This window comes from Heliangelus exortis, chromosome 8 (genome assembly GCF_036169615.1).
Source record: "Heliangelus exortis chromosome 8, bHelExo1.hap1, whole genome shotgun sequence".
Classification (NCBI taxonomy): Eukaryota; Metazoa; Chordata; class Aves; order Apodiformes; family Trochilidae; genus Heliangelus; species Heliangelus exortis.
Window position 1 is genome coordinate 25,591,790 of NC_092429.1, and position 12,536 is coordinate 25,604,325.

Below are 12,536 nucleotides of genomic sequence, written 5' to 3' on the forward strand. Positions count from 1 at the left end.
GAAGGTCTATAAAATCAAAATTACAGTTTGATGTTTTTAATTTTGTTTTTCTATTGAAACAGGGTTGTGCTATATAAATATGCCTGACATATTTGTACTAACAATAGCAGTTTAAATTGCCTGCAGCACATCTCCAGTCAGAAGGTGCTTTTGCTGAAATCACCGTGGAACATAGAATAATTGCCACCACTTTTAAGAATCACTTGTTTGAGTTGTAGGTAACTGGGGCAATAAATAGGTTTAGCATCAGCTTTGTATACTTCACAGCTGCATTTTAGTTTTCTTCAGAACTTTTCAAGAGAGAGGTGCTGGAAAAGTACATTACATCAGAAGTTAATGGCTAATGATAGGCTTTGTGTTCACATATGCTGTTGCTGGTCACAACTCTCCAGAGAGCTGCTGCTTGTAAAAATTATTAATAGCAAACATTTGTGGAGAGGCACCATCAAAACACATAAGTTGCTGTCCTTTTGAGTATGTTTTACTTTTTTGAAATTAAACTGAAAAAGTAAAGCCATTCAAATAATTGGATTGGAGTTGGCTTGGGTTTATTTCATTTCAAGTGAAGACCAGCTCATGCCATTATTTATTTCAACTTTTAATCTATCCTAAGGGCATCTTGTGCTTTTCTATATCTGTTTTTCTATTATGGCACAGTAGACTATTATGGTTCAGCAGCAGTCAGCCACTTAATCTGAAATGATGGACCCAGCAGTTTCATACACAGTTCCCTGTGTAAAACCTCAGTGGAAGGGTAAGGATAAGAAGGGCTCGCAGCAATCCTTCCTCATTCTTGGATATACAAGACTAGCTCAGAAAATGTAAACCTCATGTCACTACTGAAGCTCAGGGACAGCCCTGGGACAGTCCCAAGACTGGACTGCTGGAGTCAGGGGCAGACAGGAGCTGTGTGCAGACAGAGTCCTCCCAGGACACCAGCCATGGATGAAGAGAGCTTGACCCTCATGATCCCTTAGATGTATATTGAGTATGAAGCATATGGGATGCAGTATTCTTATTTGGTCAATTTTGGTCATCTCTTGCAGGTGCAACCCTTTTTTCCTCCCTTTCTTTTCTAGCACATAAGATGTTTTGCAGAACCAAGTAGTGGCCTTGGTTCTAAAAACCATTCTCCAGCAGTACTTATAAACATTGAGTGTTATCAGGTCTAGAAGCAGACACTGGCTGAAAGACATCCTGTTAATCTCAGGAAGTGTAACCACTTAGAAGAAAAGTAAAATTACTAAAAGGAAAATTGTTTCTGTCCTGGCTCAAAACAGGACAGCAGGTAGGGCTTTGATTTGAACGAATTGCAACTCTAAACTTTAAAAAAAGTCATTATGGGATCTCTGATTATTAAAGTAAGCAAGAACAATCAGAAATGTTTGGAGGAAAAAAGAGAACAGCTTCTTGTCACAAAACTTATATAAAGAATGTATTGTGTGTTAATTTCTGGAAAATAAACTTTATAACACTTAATCTTCAAAGAAATTTATTTTGATGATGTTCTGAGGTACGGCAGATATGATGGTGATTAAAGAGAAGAGAGAGATTAGGAAAGGTAAGGAATTATACCTGTCTCAGTATTCCAATCCATTGTCTTTTTCTCTAAAATAATGTGTAAATATAAAGTAAAACTGTACTCTGATAAGGACACTGTGTTTGGCAACAAAGACATCTTTTTTGTGAACTAAGAAAACATCTGAAATTCTTGATTCACTGGGCACAAGGATGTTGTACTAAATGCCTCTGTTCTAGCCAAGAGTTAATGAACATGTTTCTTTAATACCATCAGCATCAACATAATATTTTCTTAGCTGGCCTGAAAACTGCTCTGAAAACCTGCATCCTTTTGGCTGAAGACAGATGTGTTTAAAACAGCCTTTTGTAAACTTTTCAGTCTTACACAGAGACAGGACAAAGTCCAGTTATATTAGGAATATAGCATATAAAGCTTAATTTGTTTTTCTGTTCCAAGAAAAAGAAAGAAAAAAAGCAAGGGAAATTCGATTCTGTAGACAAGTCCCTTACCAACCTTGGGTAAGATGTTTTTCTTATGCTGTTACAGTGAAATAGGAAAATATAGAAATAATATATACTGATGTATGTGTTGACCCCATGTACAGTCTTTACTATTTTTCTTCTTGTTTCCAACATCTCCCTCCAAAAGAGGCAGGGAGGAAGGGAAGAGAATACTTCATATGAATTTGGAGGTTTTTTTGCTTAGATTTTCTTCCATTTTATTTCAGATGTGCACTTCTTTAGGAGCAAACTGGAAACACAGTGGAGTTTCACCATATTATTGAATGGGTGTTAAAGACCACTCAGTTTTCATTTTGCTGCCCTGGGAAGATATTTGTTCTGTGGAACCACATGGGATGGCTTCTACATTGATTAATGCATGGCAATCTGTAATGAAAAGATATTTGAGATCCATATTGGGCACAAACTGAAATATAAGACATTCCCAATAGGTGTTTTTTGTTTTGTTCTGTTTTTCTTTACTGCTAAAGTACTAAACATTGGAACAGGTTGTCAGGATTGGAAAAAATTGCCAAGAGAGCAAAATATCTCCCTTTGGAGATATTCAAAACCTGGCTACAGCCTTGGGCAACCTACTTATTCAAGGGGGATGAACTGGGTGATCTCCTAACATCCTTTTAACCTCAGCTGTCCCAAAGAAAAGACTGAACAAAAGTGCAAGAGGAAGAAAGGAAACAGTTCTACCGAATGAAATGTGATGTTAATGAAAGTCAACAGTATGGTATTATTAGTGCTCTATTCTTTGAAAGTAGACTTCAATATTTTAAAAAGAGGAACTCAATCAGGCTTTTTATCTAGATTCAGCACTTAATCCTCTGGACATTTTTCTGTTTATTAGAACATGTTGATATCTAACCTTGGTGTTCCAAGCAAAAGTAATACTTATGTAATACTTACCCGTAAGTATTCCTTGGCACCCATTATTCTTTCTGTGAATAAGCAGATTTACTGCTCTGAATGTGTATAACATGCTTGAGCTGTAAATAATGTGCTATATAGAAACAGGAAATAGCTTTCCTGGAAGCTCTCCATGTTTGATTTGGTCTTTTGTTAGAGCTAACATTAATTCTTAAAGTACAGACTGACAGCAGATTTGTCCAAGTGATGTACTGAGGAAGGTTAATTTGATATCATAATATCAATGGCTATGTCACTAGTACACCAAAAGTCTGAGAAAAGGTAACAGCAGTTGCTTTTTACTAACTTAGTAACTTGATCAACATGCTAGGAAACTTCTTTCAACTTGTCCAACACTTCAACACTGAGAAAATGCATCACAGAAACATAGAATTATACAGGGTGGATCCAACATCATCAACTCCAGTCATTAACCTAACACCATCATGCCCATTAAACTGTGTTCTGGAGTGCCATGGTTTTTTAACAGCTCCAGGGATGGTGACTCCACCACTTCCCTGGATAGCCTGTTCCAATGCTTTACATTCCCAGTTCCCTCAGCCACTCATCATAAGACTTCTTCTCTAGATGCTTCACCAGCTTCATTGCCCTTCATCTGATGCTGAAGGCTCCCAGCTGTTGTTAGGATTTGTTCTTTAGTAAATTAATTAATTAAAACATTCCTTTAAGAAGAAGGACTTGGGGAAAGAAGACCTGGGGATACTGGCAGGTGAAAAATTGGACATTACTAGGCTGCATTAAAATCAAAATGGCCAGCAGATTGAGGGAGGTGATTTTTCCCCCTCTGTTCTGCTTTCATGAGGCATCAGCTGGGGGGGTACTGACCAAATCTCAGCACAGGACAAACATGGATCTGTTAGAGTGGGTCCGGCAGAGAGATCAAAAATGATCAGAGAATTGAAACACTTCTCCCAGGAAGAAAGGCTGAGAAAGTTTGGGTTGTGCAGCCTGGAGAGGAGAAGATTCCTGTACCTGAAGGGGCTACAGGAAAGCTGGAGAGGGACTTTATGTAAAGGCATGGGAATGACAGGGCAAAGGGTAAGAAGATGGTAGGTTTGGATTGAATATAAAGAAGAGAGTTTTTACTGTGAAGGTGGTAAGACACAGAAACAGTTTTCCCAGGAAAATTCTGGATGCCCCTTCCCTGAAAGTGTTCAGGGGCAGGTTGGAGGGGGCTTGAAAAAACCTGATCTAACCAAAGAGGTCCCTGCCCATGGCATGGGGACAGGCTAAGTGAACTTTAAAGGGTCCTTCCAACCCAGCCCATGCTATGATTCTTATTGGCAGGGAGAGGTAATAAAGTAAGGAAAAATAACTTCTACAACAGTTAACTCATGCTGTGTTTTCATATTTAGTATTTGACAAGAATATAGCTTTAATTTTGTTCTTCATTCAGACTGTGGTGGTTATTGAAGTAGACAAGAAAGGGGACTGAGTGAAAGACAAGAGATTAAAAAGTCAGTATTTGTTTGTTGTATGGAGGTTATTGGTAAGTAATTACCAACCCAAGTGACCGATCAGACAACAAGTAGTCCTCTCTGATTAGAAGTGTATGGATTTCCACTGTTGAATTAATTCAAGAAAGAATAAGTAAAATGTGAACAAAACTTGTATCTACCATTGCAACTTGATACTTTCTTTAGGTGCCTACATACACAAGATTCCATGCCTTCCAAAGCCTTTCTATGCACACTCAAATAATTCAGGTACTTTGGAAAACTTCAGCAGCTTGTTAGTTCATCACAAATTTTTGGAAATGTATTGGCTAGAACTTCTCAGTCTGAGGTGTATTTAAGTGTATTTATGCTTTTTTAATTCTCTGCTCATTTTCTCACGCTCAAATGTGCTACAGACATCTACATTGTCTAAGTTTCATTTAAGAAACAGTTTTCACTAGATATAATTTCTACAATATAAAGATGAAGAGCAGTAGCAACTAAGTCAGTTCAATTCCTTTCTATTATTTCCTTTAAGAAAATAGTCCTGGGACAAAAAATATGGAGCAATCATGAGACAGATGCAATGCCAAAAAATACATGAATAAAATAAACTGGAGCAGAGATGTCAATCTTGTTCTAAACAGAAATAATTTACTGAATTATTATTCAAGTGTAGCTTAGCAACATATGACCATGAAATAATAGATATGAATGTTAAAAAAAAAAAAAACAAATATGAAATGAGATTAAACTAGAAAGTTTTTGGGACTGTAAGGCAAATCAGATTAGTTTGCTCAGGATGATCACTGGGTCTGGTAATTATGAGATTGGCATCACAGGGAATTTTGTGAGCATTTGTATTATGGACATGCACATCTGAAATTTTTTTTTAACCTTTGTTTCATGCATTTTGGGTGGAATACACTAAAAATGAGATTCAAACATTGTTGGATCAAATTTTTAACTCTGTTAAAAAGGGAATTGATCAAGACAAAAAGTGGGGATCCTAATGTTTTCTAATCATGAGATTACATTTTTAAACTGTAATTGGACTTTGATCTAGTAAGTAGTTAAGTGTTGCTTAAAAGTCAGCTTACCAGTGGCCTGATTAAGGTTCCAAGATTGTTCAGATTTGTCAGCTCAGATGTGACTTTATGAGTCAAAGCTGAGGCCTTTGTATCTGACTTAAGAAATAAAATAAAAAGTAGCATGTTTCAACAGCTGCATGAAGATCCCTATGTACATGTTTTTATAGGCCCTTATCCACTTGGTGAATATATTTTATTATCTATTCAACTTTTAAAATTTTAGGTAAATTATTATTTCAGTTGGCTATATTAAAAATCATGAAAAATGACAGACTGGAATATTGATGTATTTTCAGATGTGTCTTTCATTGTCACTTTAAAGAACTTCAAATCACAAGGCATCCAGTAATTCTACTAAAAACTTTATGATGCCTCCCTATTTGATTTCTTCAAATATAATTTTTCTTTCAGACTGTAGATGCTTTTTAATAGGAATATGTTAACGTGTGGTGCAGTACAGCAGTTCTTTTAAACCTATTTGGATTCCTTTACTTTAGATAGATCAGCCTGAAAGGTTTTTAAAGGAAATTTTAAAAGACGAGCATGTTAATCTAATAATTTACCTGACATGCAAAAGTAAGATCAATATTTGACTTTTTTTAATTCAGCTGGTGTCCCATTTCAGGATTATAGAGAGAAATAATTATGTTTTAAGTATTCAAGGAATTGCTGCCTGATTGTGAAGAAGGAAAACCTCTAGTTGTATATATGTGTCCATGCAAGAGGGAATAAATGGTCAAATGACTTCTTGTTAATTCTGTCCTCTCTATCCCAGTGCAAGTGCTGAATCAGCCCTTTACTCACCCATTAAGTATTTGTGGCTGGCAACAGCTAAAATTGAATCACAGTCCTTTAGGGTGTCACTTGCCTCTCCTTATTGAGCTCTTCTCTCTCACAGGGATTTTTTTATTTTGGGGTGTGATCACAAAAAGACTCAGAGCTGGAGTATTAGCATGACTACCCTAATGATTTTTTAAATACCATGCAGAAACATGATTTTTCTAAAAAAGAATAAATAAATAAAGAAATAAATAAGAAGTGTGAGCCCAGTTAAAGGGCTAAGAGTGTAAAGGTGTTGTATATGTAAGCAGATGGCTTCTTTTCATCTTGTCATGGTGTGAATTTATAAATTTTTAGCTCCATCAGAGAACTAAGGTCCAAATATCTTTTTTGTCAATATATGGTGGTGCTGCTCATCATTGGCATCTGCTTATTGTTGCTAGAGAGTTCATATTTGTGATTTTAGTAAGTCTTGTCTTTGTGGCTTATAGAAACTATTGTGCACCATCATCTCCATCTTCCATGTCCTGTGCTCCCTAAATGAATGCCATCTTATAAAATGCAGTATATAACCACATGAAAATACACCTGAAAGAGCTACAATTATGTCTAGTAAAAATACAAATGAATCCTTTCCTATTGTCACTGACATAAGTATTAGAGTCTGAATAGTACACTTTAAAAGTTATAAAACAATTGGAATTGCTTTTTCTCTTCATCTTCCATTTAAGGTGCTTTATTCTGTATCCAAAACAGTGAACAAAAGTAAATCAAACAGCGTATTAAATGGCTTGAGAAGAGACTGGATATCATCTAGTATGCAGTCCTGAAGAATTATAGCAAGAATTTGGCATATGGCTTACCTCTAATTCCCGTATGCATTATTTTGTTAACATATATATACTACTGTCAGCATAATTCATTATGAATTAGGAAAGTTAAGGAAACTCATCCAAAACTAAATGGGAAGAGCAGCAAGTCAGAAGGGAATCTGGATTGCTGACAAACTGGGACAACTAATGACTGTGGCATGGTCACTAATGCAGGCTGAGAGAAGGTGCTTGTCGTCTCTTTAGGGGAGAGGGGGAATTGATGATAAGATCTGGAGCCAGCACAGTCTGTGCGTCTGTTAAGTGGTATAAATGCAGCAGAAACTGATTACAGAACTTCTCTATATACATTCTGAAAAGGAGAAAAGACCCCGAGGCAATTCAGTGAATCCTCAAAGTAAGCCTCACAACACATGACACTGTGCTTCAAATTTGAGCCAGCCAGGCTGCTTCTAGTGGATAATGGGTCTGTTGTGTTTCTAGACCTTTCCAGCCTTTTACATCCTCTCTGAAATCCCTTAGAATAGTAACAAAGTACAAAACATGATGGATTTCTATCTAATAGTCATGGCCACATATTTTTCAGTGATCTGCTGCTCATCTGTATCTAAAGTCTGCTGTTGACCTCAGATTGCTTCTTTTTCCTTAGTAAAATTAAACCAGAGCCTGATGCAGTAACAACAGGAAGGGAAAAAGAGAACATTAACTCAGAGTAATTTAGTGACATGCATTGAACCAAATGCAAAGCCACAAGGAGATTTGGGGTTTCTGTTCCCAAAGCAAAACGGGAGAGATTCAGGTGCAGCCCAGTGTCCCACCTGAAGGTATAGAATATGTGCTGTATGTGAGGTCAGAATTCACAGTTTATAATGCTTCTTTGCCTCATTATGCTCAAAGCCTATATAAACTATATATATAAACTATATCCATCAGACAATACTGATCACTAGGTAGCTGTGAACATCACTTGTGTTTGAACCATTCTAGCAGAATTTGATAGCACTGCTGTTTCTGAGAGAAAACTGGTATTAATATTGACTTTTGTTTTCTCTACATAAAAAGATTTCATCACAACTATTTCTCTTTGTTCTGCACTCAGATGAAAGGACGTTGTATACATCATGAAAGAAGTGGATAGCAATATTTTAGAAGTGTCTAAAGAAATTACCCAGTTCTCGCTGTTTTCTCTGGTGTTTTACAACAAAACCCTACTCAGATGGAAAGAAGGTACCTTTTTCCTATATTCAGTATATTCAAATAATAACTATATTTTGTTTCAGTCAGGATCTTGAACTTAATGCTTAATGGAAACAGACTGCTGTTTTTAACATTTATCTACAGTACATTTTTCTGTGGATGGAAGTGGTTTGCTTAGGAATATTGAAGATGTTGCTGCTTCTGTTACAGCCACAAGTCACATATAAAATGGACAAATGGGAAACTGACTGAAGACAGAGATTTTCTGTTGCAGAGAGGACTGGAACTGCATAGGAATTTGCAGGATAGGTTCCAGCATTAGCCAACACAGTGTCATCCATTTACCAAGAAACCAGTAGGAGGAGAAAAGACTTCTCCACCATCTCTGGGACCTCTCAAGACTGTTCTCAGTAGAAAACACTGAGGCAAAGAAGTCATTCAGTACCTCAGTCTGTTACATATCCTGTGTCACTTGGTCTCTCATCTTTTTGAGCAATGGGCCCAAATATTCCCTAGTCAGCCTTTTGTTGGCTATGTATTTAAGGAAGCCCTTGTTGTATTTGACATCTCTGGACAGATTCAATTCCATTTAAACTTTGGTTTTCCTGATTTTGTCCCTGTATAATCAGACTACATCTCTATATTTCTCCCAGGTTATCTGTACTTGCTTCCACCCTCAGTATGCTTCCTTTTTGTGTCTGAGTTTGGCCAGGATCTCTTTATTCATCCATCAATCCATCAATCTATCCATCCTTCCATCCATCCATCCATCCATCCATCCATCCATCCATCCATCCATCCATCCAGGCTCTTGGCCTTTTTGGTCACTTTCTATTTGCTGGAATGAGCTGCATTCCAGCTTGAACAAGGTGATCCTTGAATATCACCTAGGTTTCTTTGGCCCCTCTTCCCTCTAGGACCATAACCCTCAGGACTACTGGAAGCAGATCTTTGAAGATGGTAAAATCTGCTCTCCTGATTCCCAGATCTCTGATCTTGCTTTTTGAATAGTTTCTTTCATCCTGTTATATTTTAGCAGAAATCACCTCAATACAGTCCTTAGGGCATGTAACACACCTTTTCATTTAGTATCATTCATTCTACCTCCTTTTTTGTATTTTTTTTTCTTTCAAAGTTCAATCCTGTAGCTGTGACATTTTATGGATCTTCATCCAGTTATCAGTACTTAAATGTACCACTGGGATAGGCCAAGTAAACCCTAATTATAGCAAAAGGTGTAAATATATTTCTGCTCTTCTTTATCTGTCAATGATGTGCTACACTTGTCTTGTAGAAGCATATTTGATGCAGATTCAATTTATCACACTTGAAATGGGGAGAATCTATTGAAATAACCTTAAATTGGTATCCTTGCTATTGATCTCAGATATCATGGCTTCACAATATACATCTGAAAAAAAAAGATTAATCTCTTCTGGGGAAAAAAAAAAAAAACATCAGCTTTCTGAGGCAACTAAGCAGTGACATATTTGGGTTGTTTGGCTCATGTTCTGTTTACCATACAATTTAAGATATTGAACTATGTGATTAATGTTTTGCTAAATATAATCTCCTAGGATTACCTTTCATTGTCAGCACAGCAGAAAACATGATCATTCCTCTTAAGGAGTTACTAAGGGAATTATCTATGTTTAAAAGAGAGTTAAATTCATCATTTCCTGGAAAGAATTTTTTTTCCCAATTGCCTTTTATCTTTCTGCAGTCTTCCATTAGAAAGTAAAATAACATTATCTATCTCTGTTAGTTACCACAACACAGGAAAATATTGGTGCACCCTGGATGTCATTAGGATTAAATATTCTTTCTCTTCTCTTCCTGTTTAAGGAAAAACTGTTACCTACTTGTGAAAACAGAAATGCAAGCTGAGTGTCACTTGGATTAATTAGATCTTTTCCTCTCTTATTTCCTCCCTTGAAAAAAAAAAGAAAAATCTGAATTAACATTTTCAGCAAAGTTTACCAAGATTAATCCACTGCACATTTTCAAGGATAGAAGCTGAAATAAGGGTTAATAAATTCTTAGTAATGCAAAAAACAAAATTATATAACAAGTTTTCCGTCCAAGTTTTGTTGTAAATTCTCACCAGACAGAGTTTTTAATTTTTTAACAATAAGAGTTGTGTCCTTTTTTCTCTTCTGGCACAAGCCAAAATCTTACATGTATTAGATGATATAGCCAAATGTACCAACCCTTAGAAACTTTTACTACCCATTTGACTCAAAAAAGAGATTTGAAAGGAATATTTTGGGATGTAAAATTCCCTAATAGCAAATCCTCATCAGCTTCAGTAGATTCTGACTCATGTTTTTTAAATGTGTATACATATGTGTGTATATATGATGTATGACTGTGCACAGTACACAGTATATATATACACAATATGTATTAGAGAATTTGCAGAAAGACTGAAAAGACATCTTAGCCATCTTGCTCACTATAATACTAAAATAATATATAAAAATATAATATATAATTAAAAAAAGATACCTTTGAAGCTGAAAAATATCAGGAGACGTTGTGATCATTAATATAATTTAGATCTTTTCAGTATAATGCCTCAGTGTGGGTTAAATTCTTATCTCTATTCAAAAGATAGTTAATGCTAGTAAATTCTGCCCTGTGTATTCACAGAATGTAGGTTTTTAATATAAAAGCCAGTGATCCCTTGGGAGCAATTGCAAGAATCTTCCTTAAATTATGTGGGCCAGGACTTTGCCATGGTGTTTACAACAGCTTTATAAACAAACTTTTGTTACTTCCCTGGGGTAACTGTTTAGCAGTTAAAATCTCTCTATTACGAAACTTTCTCTGATAACTTCAGTTTCTTTTATTTTTTTTTTTTCCCAGCTTCACACAAGCCCATTTTCCTTATTATGTCTCAGTCCATAAAATACTTAACAATTAGCAATTAAAGAGGAGAAGATAATGTGGCATGAGTGAATTTGCTAAAGAAAGGAAGAGAAAGAGAGGTGTAAAACCATGAAAACTATAGTTTAGGGGATCTTTTCCAGCCTTTTTTTGTTTGTTTCCATGAAGTGAATTAACCTAGGCACAAACTTATGGGGTCTTCTGAATATAAGTGGCCTTTGAACTGTAAGCCTAAAGAAAGATTTCTTTTTTTGGTTGGGGAAAGGAAACTTATAATCTTTTGAAAACAAACTTCTCTGTCATGAGCAAAATAGTTTCATCTAATATATAAAAATACAGGCGCAGATTTTTGCTTATGTTTCCAGTGAAGTTTTATACATCTTTTTGATTCTGAAAACATTAGGCAAGCAAGGGAAAGAGATTGCTTACAACTGCCCTACACAAGATATGCATCAATTGGTATCACTTAATTATGCTGTTTCATAGCATGTACTCCAAACTCTATCATATGTCTCAGTGTTTCTGAGTGTGATGTGCTTTATCACATCAGCATTCTTAGCAGAGAAGTCAAAACAGTTCTTGAGTCACATTGCAGGCTCAGTTTTGCAGGTTTCAAGACTGCAATGGTTTACAGAAATACTTATTAGAAAGAAAAATATATAATTAATGTGAAATTTACAACAATAAGTTTTTCCTTGTATGCCTTGTTTTCAAAAACTGAGCCATCTCTATTAATCTTACAGTGCTAATATAGTGTATATTTTGTCCTGGGAAAACAAGGTTTACTTGTAGTCTACGTACAATAAATCATGTACCCCTTTGCTTTAAGAAGCTAAATTACCCAAATACTAAAATACCAAATACCCAACCTAAAGAAGAGATGAGGGTGACTTCTCTGTTTCAAATGGAGCTCACCCCATCTCTGGGTATTAAATAATTCTTGTCAGTAACAAGCTCATGCTCATAAAATTAACTTGGAAAATATAAAATCCCTTAAAGCACAATGTTCATCACTGGAAAGAAACCATGTTCATCAATATATATATATTACATTCTACTATTATACTATATATATTAAAATAATTAAAACAGCATGTATTTAGAAAAATGCTTTGAGACACCATTTCAAAATCCCTCAAACACATTTTTTTAAGTACTGTGTATTTTTTAAGCTTTAAGGATACAGTTGTAAAATTTATGTAGTTATTAATACTGAAGTTCTTCTAAGACAGCTTACCAGTTAATGGTATCTCATTATTTAGATAGGAACTTCTTTTAAAAATATATATATTTCAGTGACAATAAGAACTCTTAGTTCCTTAATGCTTCTGCGCCTGTGATACCAACTATTG

At 35.6% G+C, this 12,536-nt stretch overlaps 1 long non-coding RNA gene across 1 annotated transcript in view; it reads right to left on the bottom strand.

The window, feature by feature from the left end:
* The window catches only part of LOC139799276 (uncharacterized), an 87,461-nt gene that overhangs the window by 31,840 nt on the left and 43,085 nt on the right, over nucleotides 1–12,536 (bottom strand). The window contains exon 2 of the long non-coding RNA XR_011727201.1: nucleotides 10,158–10,226. This is a non-coding gene — a long non-coding RNA (uncharacterized lncRNA). The remainder of the gene's footprint in view (nucleotides 1–10,157; nucleotides 10,227–12,536) is intronic.